Genomic DNA, 10,739 nt, shown 5'->3' with positions numbered 1-10,739 from the left:
GAGCCCCCGTTCCAGCTGGACCCATTGCTGGTGCTTTTCCCACAGCTGAGTCGGTAAAGCAAAACTGATTGAGAGGCACCGCTCTCACTCCCACTCTGCAGCTGAGAAAACTGAGTCTGTGGACAGAAACAAGGCTCCCTAGATCTGGCTGGAGTCAGTCGTGGAGCAGGGAGGGATTTGAACTTTGAAGCTCCTGTTTTCACACATCCCTTGTGGAACAGCTGATTGGCTCACTGATGGAGCAGCTGCAATTATTGACACCTACTTCCCTGGTGGCTCAGACGGTAAAGCGTCTGCCTACAATGTAGGAGACCCAGGTTCAATCCCTGGCTTGGGAAGATCCTCTGGAGAAGGAAGTGTCAACCCACTCCAGTACTCTTGCCTGGAAAATCGAGGAGCCTGGAAAATCCCATGGACGACGAGCGTGGTAGGCTACAGTCCATGGGGTTGCAAAGAGTTGGACACAACTGAGCGACTTCACTTCACTGTATCCAATCAGAATTCAGTCCCAGCTGGGCTTTTTTTGTTTCCTATTCCAGATGGTGACTCCAGCCATGAAATTAAAAGACACTTGCACCTTGGAAGAAAAGTTATGACCAACCTAGATAGCATATTAAAAAGCAGAGACATTACTTTGCTAACAAATATCTGTCTAGTCAAGGCTATGGTTTTTCCAGTAGTCGTGTACGGATGTGAGTGTTGGACCATAAACAAAGCTGAGTGCTGAAGAACTGATGCTTTTGAACTGTGGTATTGGAGAAGACTCTTGAGAGACCCTTGGACAGCAAGGAGATGAAAACAGTCCATCCTAAAGGAAATCAGTCCTGAATATTCATTGGAAGGACTGATGTTGAAACTCCAATACGCTGGCCACCTGATGCAAAGAACTGACTCATTTGAAAAGACCTCGATGCTGGGAAAGATTGACGGCAGGAGGAGAAGGGGATAACAGAGGATGAGATGCTTGGATGGCATCACCGACTCAATGGACTTGAGTTTGAGTAAACTCTGGGAGTTGGTGATAGACAGGGAGGCCTGGCATACTGCAGTCCATGGGGTCGCAAAGAGTTGGACACGTCTGAGTGACTGAATGAACTGAACTGATTCCACTCACTTCTGGAGGCCTCTCAAACTCCTCTTGGCTCCTCGATTCCTGCCAGGGTTTCTGGTTAGTAACCCTATATCTGTGATTCTGTGCAGTATTTAGGGTATACCCCCCTCCCTTTTTTAAAACTCAGGTTACTGGGATTTTCTTTAGGGCTTGTCTCCTATTCATTCATTTATTCACTCATTCGTTTGATCATTGAGCAACACTAAGGGCTTCTCAGGCAGGTGTTAATGGTAAAAAACACACCTGCCAATGCAGGAGATATAAGAGATGCAGATTCCTTACCTGGGTTGGGAAGACCTTCTGGAGAAGGAAACGGCAACCCACTCTGATATTCTTGCCTGGAGAATCCTATGGACAGAGGAGCCTGGCAGGGTAGCCCATAGGGTTGCAAAGAGTCGGACACAACTGAAGTGACTTAGCACACCCAGACAGGGACAGTGAGATCAAATCAGCATGTGGTGACAGCCAGTGAGAGGGGCTGGCAGGGCCCCAGCCTCTCTGGAGAGGCTGCAGAACCACCTGCAAGGTATCTAGTGAGGCAGTGGGTCTTAGAGGAACCAAGGCATCACCTGGTCCATGGAAGGGTGGGAGGGGCACTGTTCACCACTCAGAGGCCCTCGGGCAGCAGAGCAGCAGCCAAGCCCTTCGCTCCATCCCTGAAGCTGCCCTGGGTTGGGCTGCATCCCTGCTCAGCAGGACTGTGGCCCCCGCCTCCTCCTCACAGCCTTCAAACTTGCCTCCTCCCTTCCTCTTTCTATTCTGCAGCCAGGGGGATTCTCCTTAAACACAGGTCTAATGATGTCACCTCTGCTTCAAAAACCTCAGTGGCTTCCCATTGCCCACCTACTTCAAAGCTAAACCTTAAACTTGGCATTCCAAGCTTTTCATGATCCAGCACAAACCTACCCAATGTCACCATTCTCAAGCTTGATCTTAGCCTATCGCTTAAATTCTTCTTCTACTTGTGTTTCTGCAGTTGTAAAATGGGAACAATAATAGTACCTACTATGAAGTGAAAGTCGCTCTGTCGTGTCCGACTCTTTGCGACCCCATGGACTATACATTCCATGGAATTTGCTAGGCTAGAATACTGGAGTGGGTAGTCATTTCCTTCTCCAGGAGATCTTCCCAACCCAGGCGCTGAACCCAGGTCTCCCGCACTGCAGGCGGATTCTTTACCAGTTGAGCCGTAAGGGAGCAGACTGCATTTTCCTCAGATATCAGCCACAACACACATTCTATCCAACGAGCTTTTTTTTTTTTTTTTTAAAGAACTATTGACTCTTTCCAGGGAATAGTGGGGATGGTGTTCTCTCTCCTTGAACCTGGGTAGACTTTTATGACTACCTTGACAGATACGATAAAAGTGATCTTACAAGACTCCCAGGACTAGATCATAAAAGCACCAGGTCCTTCTGTCTTATTCTCTTGAGATGCTCACTCTTGGAATCTGGCTGCCATGGTGTGAGGAAGCCAGGTGGCCACCTGGAGAGGTCACTGCAGGTGTTCCAGCTGACAGTCAGCGCTAACTGGCCAACCATCCTGAGAGCCATCTGCCCCGGCTGATACCGTACAGAGCTGAGATGGGCTGACCCTGCCAAGTCCTAGAGCAAAATAAATGATCATTGTTCTTCTAAGCCATTAAGTTTTAGGGCAGCTTGTTACACAGCGAAAGATAATGGGAAACACCTACCCCTGTAGGGTTGCGGTGGGGTAGATGAACGTGTTGGTTGGCTAGCGCTGCCAGAGCAAAACGCCATGGATGGGGTGACTCAAGAGAAATTGATTCTCCCCCCCACAGTTCTGGAGGTTGGAAGTCTGAGATCAAGGTGTCAGTAGGGTTGATTCCTTCTGAGACCTCTCTGCTTGGCTTGGAGATGGTGGTCTTCCTCTGCACATCTGTGTGCTAATCTCTTCTCTAAGGATACCAGTCATACTAGATTAGGGCCCACCCTAGTGACCTCGTTTTAACAATCTGGCCCATAAGTCAATACACATGAAATACTTAGAACCTCATACAGAGTAAGCCCTCAATAAATGGTAGCTGTGTTATTATTCCAGCCATGACCCCTACCACCACCACTGCCATCTCTGTGGCCTCGAGTCACATACACTCCCTTCCTCCAGCCCCAGGAGCTCCAGGCCTCCTCTTAGGCTGTCTCCTCATCAGCCTGCTGCACCCAAACCTGTGGTCCGCCTACCCCAATCCTTCCTGTCTCAGGAGGCTCAGCTCCTTGCCACTGCTGCCAGAGCTTCTCTGCCTTCCCCTCTTTCTCCTTTAAGTTCCTGCAGCTTACCTGGGGGCTCTTCCTGCTGATCGTCCTGGTCTGCTGTGTCTGAGAAGCCTTGTCTTTTTTGAACTGTGCCTCTGTTCTGTTTTCTAATACAGAAATAGTGTTTTTTATCCCCCCGATTATAAAAATAAGTTGTGCTCAGTTTATAAAATTCAGACAGTACAGAAAGGTTTAAAAAGAAAGTGAAAATCACCTAGAGTTCGTGACTTAGTAGTCTCATTTATATCTTTCTGAAATTTTCATATGTGCATATATAGTGTGTGTGAATATATTTCATGTGTGTATTTTTCTTGCTTCTAGGACAATACTGTAGGGTGTATCATTGATTTAATTGCATACCTTTAGGGAAAAAAGAATTACTGCATTAAACATTTATGGTCTTTGTTATCACACACTGATTTCACATGGTTGAAATGTGAAAAATATGTACATCTTAGATTCAAGAAAATATTATATAAACATATATCTATGTTTTTTGAAAAATGGAAATCTATGAATACTATTTTTTATCATCTACTTTTTAAAAATTCTAAACTACAAAGCTTGAGTCATCTTTCCTCATCAATAAAGTGATACCACCATCATCAGTTTAAATGGCTGCATGCTGCTGCTGCTAAGTCGCTACAGTCATGTCCGACTCTGTGCGACCCCAGAGACGGCAGCCCACCAGGCTTCCCCGTCCCTGGGATTCTCCAGGCAAGAACACTGGAGTGGGTTGCCATTTCCTTCTCCAATGCATGAAAGTGAAAAGTGAAAGTGAAGTCGCTCAGTCGTGTCTGACTCCTAGCGACCCCATGGACTGCAGCCTACCAGGCTCCTCCGTCCAAGGGATTTTCCAGGCAAGAGGACTGGAGTGGGCTGCCAGTGCCTTCTCTGAAATGGCTACATAGCATTCCATTAAATTGTTGTATGATAATACATTCATTCCTCATTGAAAGGCATGAATTTTTATTATCATTCTGATACAAACACATTTATAGATCCTTGTTCTTATTTTCCTCTAACATAAATTCTTCCGATCAGCACTTCTGGGCCGGAGAATTGAAGCTCTTTGCCCAAGACTTTACTCCACCAGCCATGGGCTCCCCAAGGACAGGGACTGTCCCTGAATCACCTGTGGGTCCTTAAGCACAGGGTTCCACCACAATGGGGACCTAGGAACAGTCAACATGTATCAGTTTCCTAGTAATAACAAGTCAGGTAGGAGACAGACCTCACATGAATACCTTGACTGGAACCGCTATGTGATTAACTGAACTTGCTGCGCTTGAGATTTAAAAAAATAAAGAGCATAATTTTGGGGGTTTCAAATCCCAGCATGGCTCCTAAGTGTGTGCCTTCATCTCCTGGAGCCTCGGTGTCCCCATCTGTATAGGGGAGATAATGCTACCTTCTTGGCAGGCCTGTATGGCTGGGTCTCTGCCCTGATTCTGCACGGTGTCTCGGAGGATGGAGAACCTGGGCATGGCCCCTCCCAGCCACTGCTCTCCCGAGGGAGTCCACCCCTGGGGAGATCTAGAGCTGAAGGTGGGGCAGGGAGGAGGATGTCTAAGGGCTCCAGAGCCTCCGAGAACCAGAGTGAGAACAACTATGCCTCAGTGGGCTCTGGGATCCATTGGTGAACTTAGCCCCAAGAGGCACAGACCATGCGAAACTGCTATGGAGGTGGGGATGCGGGTCCTTTGAATTTCTAAGAAGGACTCAGAGCTGCTATTTGCTGATGACTCATTATGTGCCAAGCACTTACGTGCTTTATATACGTTTTCTTATTGCACCCTTTTTGCAAAATGGAAATTACAGCCCCACTTTACAGAGGATAAAACTTAGATGTGGAGAATGACTGGACCAAGATCTCACCCAATCCTTCTACAATGAGCTAATTGTTACATTCTTCTGCTTATGAACGTCTTCAGGGAGTGTCTCCCCAGGGCCCTTGGGAAAAAGTCCTCACCATGGCAACCTGGGTTCCTGCCTGAAAAGTCTGGTTCTTCAGGCCCCTCCAGCTTCACTCACACCCTTTACCTCTTAGTTCTTGGCTCTAAGTGCTTGGTTTTCACAATATACAAACTCCCTCCTGCCTCAGGGCCTTTGCACAGCTCTTCCACTGTCTTTAGCTACTTGATATCTACTAATCCTTCCAAGTTTAACTCAGATTCACCTTCTCAAGGAAGCCTTTCATAACAGTCCTCATCTATCCTACTTTGTAACACATACACTTATCATCGTTAGGGTGGATCATAGGAAATTGCCCACAGTTTTCCACTTTGGACTTATACTAATGGCAATTTCCTATTCAAACTGATAAACATTTACTGTGTGGTCCCTTCAGCATCAAGTTCCCCAGCACCTAGGAAATGCTCACCACTAATACAGGGCTCACCACTGTATCATCCCAGCACCATTTTTGGACACAGAATAATCTCAAGACATTTTGGTAAGTGAATGAATAATGAAGTTGCAGGTTGGGATTGAGTGTGGTCTCTCTGCTGAGTTTAAGTAAGTTGGTACCCAGCCTACACTAACATGGGGGCTCCTGCTCACCACTTGGCACTGGTAACAGGTGACAGAAACACAGGCCAAGGGAAGCAGCCCAGGCCCTGTGGGGTGGACAGCACTAGCTCATCGTAGCTGGCTCCAGCTGCCACCCGATCTGACCCCAGTTCTCCAGGACCGTGTCTGGTCTCACTAGGAAGTGGACAGAACGGCAGTCAAGCTCATCTAGACAAAGAGATCCAGGTTTGGGGGCGAGACCTCAGAGCTCCCCAGTTTCATCCCCACTGGCCAGCATTCCAGGCTTGTGGCCTGTGCACTGTGCCCCTGTAGCCACATGGTGGCAGTGTTGGCACCAACTGGGCTCCAGTGCTGCCAGAGCCTCAGCCTGGCTCCTGCAAGATGCCCTTAGAGGTTGCGTTGCCCGAAGAGGGGCTGCACAAGATGGGCTGCGAGTGTATGCTTGTTCCAACATGTGTGAGTGCCTGTGTGTGGGGGGAGTCAGGGGGACCCGGGTACCTAGGCACAAACCTGTCTTAGTATTTCTGTATGTAGATACGTCTGCGGGCCTGCCGGCACCCACATTCATCAGCTGTCTTTGTGTCTCTGGCTCTGTCCCCGTGTCCCTGTGTGTGTGTGTGATTGTGCCTAACAAGGTGCGTGTGGTCTCTTTCTGCCTCCACGCACTTCTCAGTGTGTCTGTCTTTGCTTTGTGATGGCATTGATTGATCTGAGGGGTGTGTGTGAATATGTGTGTGTTTCCCTGGGCCTCTGGGCACAATGGAGAGAGAATAGTTGAGGCGTGCATGCACACACACCTGTGTATGTCTAGGTACCAGGATACACCAAGGGCAGGGGCTTCCCAGAGACCCCCCTCCTCTGGCCCCTGTCCCTCCCCCTGTTACTTGCATGGACAGCTACTGATTCTGACTCCTCAGCCCCTTGCCTTGGGCACTCCCTTGGGGGTACCCTGCCCACCCGCTACCCCGCCCTTACAGCTTTCTCTCTGGTGTCTCTTCCACCAAACACCAGCTCCCGGAGACTCAGACATCCATCCGGGGCACCGGGTGTGTGTGCACTGGTATAGCGGTGAGCATAGCTGCCTCCCAGGTGCAGGGCCCAGGTCACCTCCTCACCCCATTACCCCCACAGAACCAAACCTGATCTGCCTGCAGCCAGGCAGGCTGGGGTCCTACCATAGCTCCCCTCCCTGGGATGCTGCACCTTATCTCTAGGTCCCAGGTGGGTCCCAAAGGAACAGACTTCAGGCTTTAGTGGGTCTCCATCCTCAGACTAGAGGTGCCTGGAGCCGGGGAGCTGCCTCTCCCCTCTGACCTCAGGGAGGAACCACGTCTGATTCTCTGGTCCTGGAGGGAATGTGGACGCCCCGGTTCCTTTGCCAGACCCCACCTCTTGCCCTGCCCAGGCATGGATGCCAGTTCCCTCCCAGGACTCCCTCCCTCTGGCCAGGCAAGGGCCCAGGGTGCCACGTCTGGCCACCCTTCCCCCGTGGTTATTAATAATTGGGTATTAGGCGAGAAGTGACTATTGATTCTGGCGCAGGCGGCTCCGGGTCCGGGTAATTTATGGAAACACTGGCGTCCCTGGTGATAAATAATGAGGTGATCGCAGAGACGGGTCACTAGTGAGTGGCCTCCAGCCCACTGCCCTGTCCACTCACACACAGGCTTATAAATGGAAGGAGAGAGGGAGAGAGACCCCGGGCAGGCCATAAAGACAAAGGACATGTGGGGAGAGGCGCCAGGAAGACAGAAGAAGCAGAAGCACAAGGCCGAGGGGGCCGTGTGCAGGGGCTGGCGGGAAAGGGGCCGGGATTCACCAAGAGAAGGACAGAATGACGGACAAGGACAGGGACACAGACCAAAAGCCAAGGCAGGGGAGAGAGGAGGCAGAGGTGAGGACATGGAGATGGGCAGGGACAGAGAAGAAAAGACAGACAAAGCCAGAGAGACCGAGAAACAGAGAGAACAGGGCTGGGCAGGGCAGGGACAGCAAGGCAGAGGAATGGGGACAGTGGCAGACAGACAGATCGCGGTACGAAAGGCTGATTGCACCGAGTGCCTGCCACATGCTGGATCTGCTCAGGGTTCTCACTGCATCATCCTGGCAGCCGCAGGACTGATTCAGAGTAGGGACTCCAGAGCCAGCCTGCCAGGGTTCAAATCCCAGTTAGGGCAGGTCGGTTCACTCACAGGTGTTCAGTACAACCATCTGGAATGTGGAGCCAACATCCCCCCGCCAATGGCGGTTGAGGAAAGATGAGGCCAGCCTACATCTATGCCCTGGGGGACCAGTGGCTGGCCCCGATGGGTGCTCCAAAAGCATGTTGTCCTAGCTCCTGTCAGTTTAACACAATTCTGTCTGATTTCACTCTCTTCCATTTGATGGGGTGTCGCGTTTACCATGAATGAACTGGGGGGAAATGAGATTTGGTCTGAAGCTTTGGTAAGACTCCCCGCAACAAGCAGGATTTCCTTTGGGCACCGAGGTAGAATTAGAAGACAAGGTATTCCAGGTGACAGTTCATGCAGAAACATCATAAATTTCAAGGTTGAAAGAACCCTTGATGGCCTAGAGCAGCAGTCCCCAAGCTTTTGGGCACCAAGGTCCCATTTGATGGAAGACAGCTTTTCTACCAACTGGCAGTGGAGAGATGGCTTCGGGATGATTCAAGCACATAACATTTACTGTGTACTTTATTTCTATTATGATTACATCAGCTCCACCTCAGATCATCAGGCCTCAGAGCCCCGAGGTCGAAGACCCCTGACCTCAAGCATCCTCTAATACCTGATGCCCTCCAGAATATCTCCCCCAGTGTCACCACCCAGCTTTAACTTGGCCACCTATAGGGATAGGGGACTCACTACCATCCTTGGGGAACTCTGATTCTGAGAAGGTCCTACTTCAAAAATCAGCCTTTCTCTGCTGCCCCCCACTGCTCCCACCCTCTTGCCCACTCCAGATCAGCTCCCCAGAGGTTTGAGTCAGCAACTAGGAGCTCTTCACAGCACTCCTCCACACCCCACTTTCTGATCATCAGAGGCAACCACTCTCAGCTGCTCCAAATATTCCCCCTGGGCCTGCCAGCCAGTCCCCTCCCAGTGCTGGCTGCTCTCCTAGACGCTCCGGGGGCTGAGCCAGGGACCTGCTCTGGGCTGAGCAGGGCAGACGGGCCTGGACTATTCCCTCCACCCTGGTGCACAGTGTTCAGACCCTGCTCTGAGGTTTCTTGGAGAGGTACCAAGGGCTGCCTCTCCTCTTCCACCTCCTCTGTGGTTTGTCCCATGCAGTAAAAAGGGTGAAAACCCTGAGGCTCCGGGCTGTCGCGGCTGCCGCTCTGACAAGCAGCAGCTTAGAGCAGCTGGTGCTACTGCCGTGTGTCCCGTGTGTCCTGGCCCTGCCGCCCTGCCATCAGGTGGCCTTACGAGGTCCTTTGACCTGCTGGAACCCCCACTTTCTTCCAGCATAAGCCTGTGTGTGAGAGGCTTAATACCAGAGAGAAGCCCCTTTAGCAATCACTGTGCTATTATCAGCCTCCCCTTCCCCACCACCCCTCTTCCATGCACACTGGGTAGGTTGGGACTCTCTCCTGTAAGTTATTTCCAAACAAGCAGTCTCAGGGGCCCTGGCACATGGCTTTGCCCTAGTTCTGGAGCCAGCATAGCTCTCTTTCTCCAGCAAAGCCACCTCTACCTTCACGCACAAGGGACTGAGAGCACCGCTGCAGAGCACTGGGTACTGAGGTATGCCACCAAGGGTTCCTCTGTGTGGACACCGCCTACCATCTTGGGAGTCATTCCCTCGATTCTTGTCCATCTCATGTTTTCATGTTTCCCCATCACTTCTACAGGTATGTCCCAAGAGACCTCACCAACCACCTTTTAGGCACCTAGATCCCTCCGCTCAGAGCCTCCCCTCTCTAACCGACTGGACCAGCTAACCTACAGACAAAGAACATGGGCCAATCCAATGTGGCCTTTTCCTAGCAAACCCACCCCCTCCTGGGTTTACACACCTCCTCATCTTAGGTGCTCACAGATCTTTCCTTTCTATTCCATTCTAGAAATTTGGCTGAGATGTTGAAACTTATACAAAACCACCACTAATGAAATGAGCTTATCTACCAAACAGAAACAGGCTCACAGACTTAGAAAACAAACTTCTGGTTACCAAAGGGGAAAGGAGGGCAGGGAGGAATAAATTAGGAGGTTGGGATTAACATATACAGAGGATTAGATATAAAAACAGATAATCATATAAGGACTTACTCTATTAAGTAAGGAACTTACTCAATATTCTGTGATAACCTATATGGGAAAAAGAATGGATTGACTTATACATATACCTGAACCACTTTGCTGTACACCTGAAACTAACAGGCTACTGCAGATCAACTATACCCCAATATAAAATAAATATTAAAGAATGATTTAAAAAGCTATTTAAAATGTTACTGTTTTCCCATTTTATAGATGAGGAAGCTCAAAAAGGTTAAACAGCCCATTCCAAGAGATGTAGTTTGTACTTTTCTTCTGTCCTCTGTACTTCTCTTCTACCATCTTCTGTCTTAAAAAGAAAAATATATATATATATATTCACAGGACATAGCTGAAGATGGGTAACTAGGCTTGTGTGTGTGTGTGTGCGCGCGCACACACACACACAGAAGGAACTACATTTAGAATAGCAGGTCAAGCAGCTGTTGGGTGAGAAGAGCACTGAATGTCAGGTTACGGAGCCTGACATTCTGTGGGCAGTGGAGAGCCACGGAAGCTGTCTGAGGTTACACCTGAGTGGTTGGCAGATTAATCTCACGGTGG

General features: G+C 49.8%; 1 non-coding gene across 1 annotated transcript; it reads left to right on the top strand.

Moving 5' to 3' along the window:
• The first annotated feature begins 266 nt into the window (after positions 1-266).
• On the top strand, positions 267-338 carry TRNAC-ACA (transfer RNA cysteine (anticodon ACA)). The gene has a single exon. It is a non-coding gene; the product is annotated as a tRNA-Cys (tRNA).
• The last annotated feature ends 10,401 nt before the right edge of the window (positions 339-10,739 follow it).

The sequence above is a fragment of the Budorcas taxicolor genome, chromosome 11, assembly GCF_023091745.1.
Source record: "Budorcas taxicolor isolate Tak-1 chromosome 11, Takin1.1, whole genome shotgun sequence".
In the NCBI taxonomy this organism is placed as follows: Eukaryota; Metazoa; Chordata; class Mammalia; order Artiodactyla; family Bovidae; genus Budorcas; species Budorcas taxicolor.
This window is presented reverse-complemented; position numbering and strand designations above follow the sequence as displayed.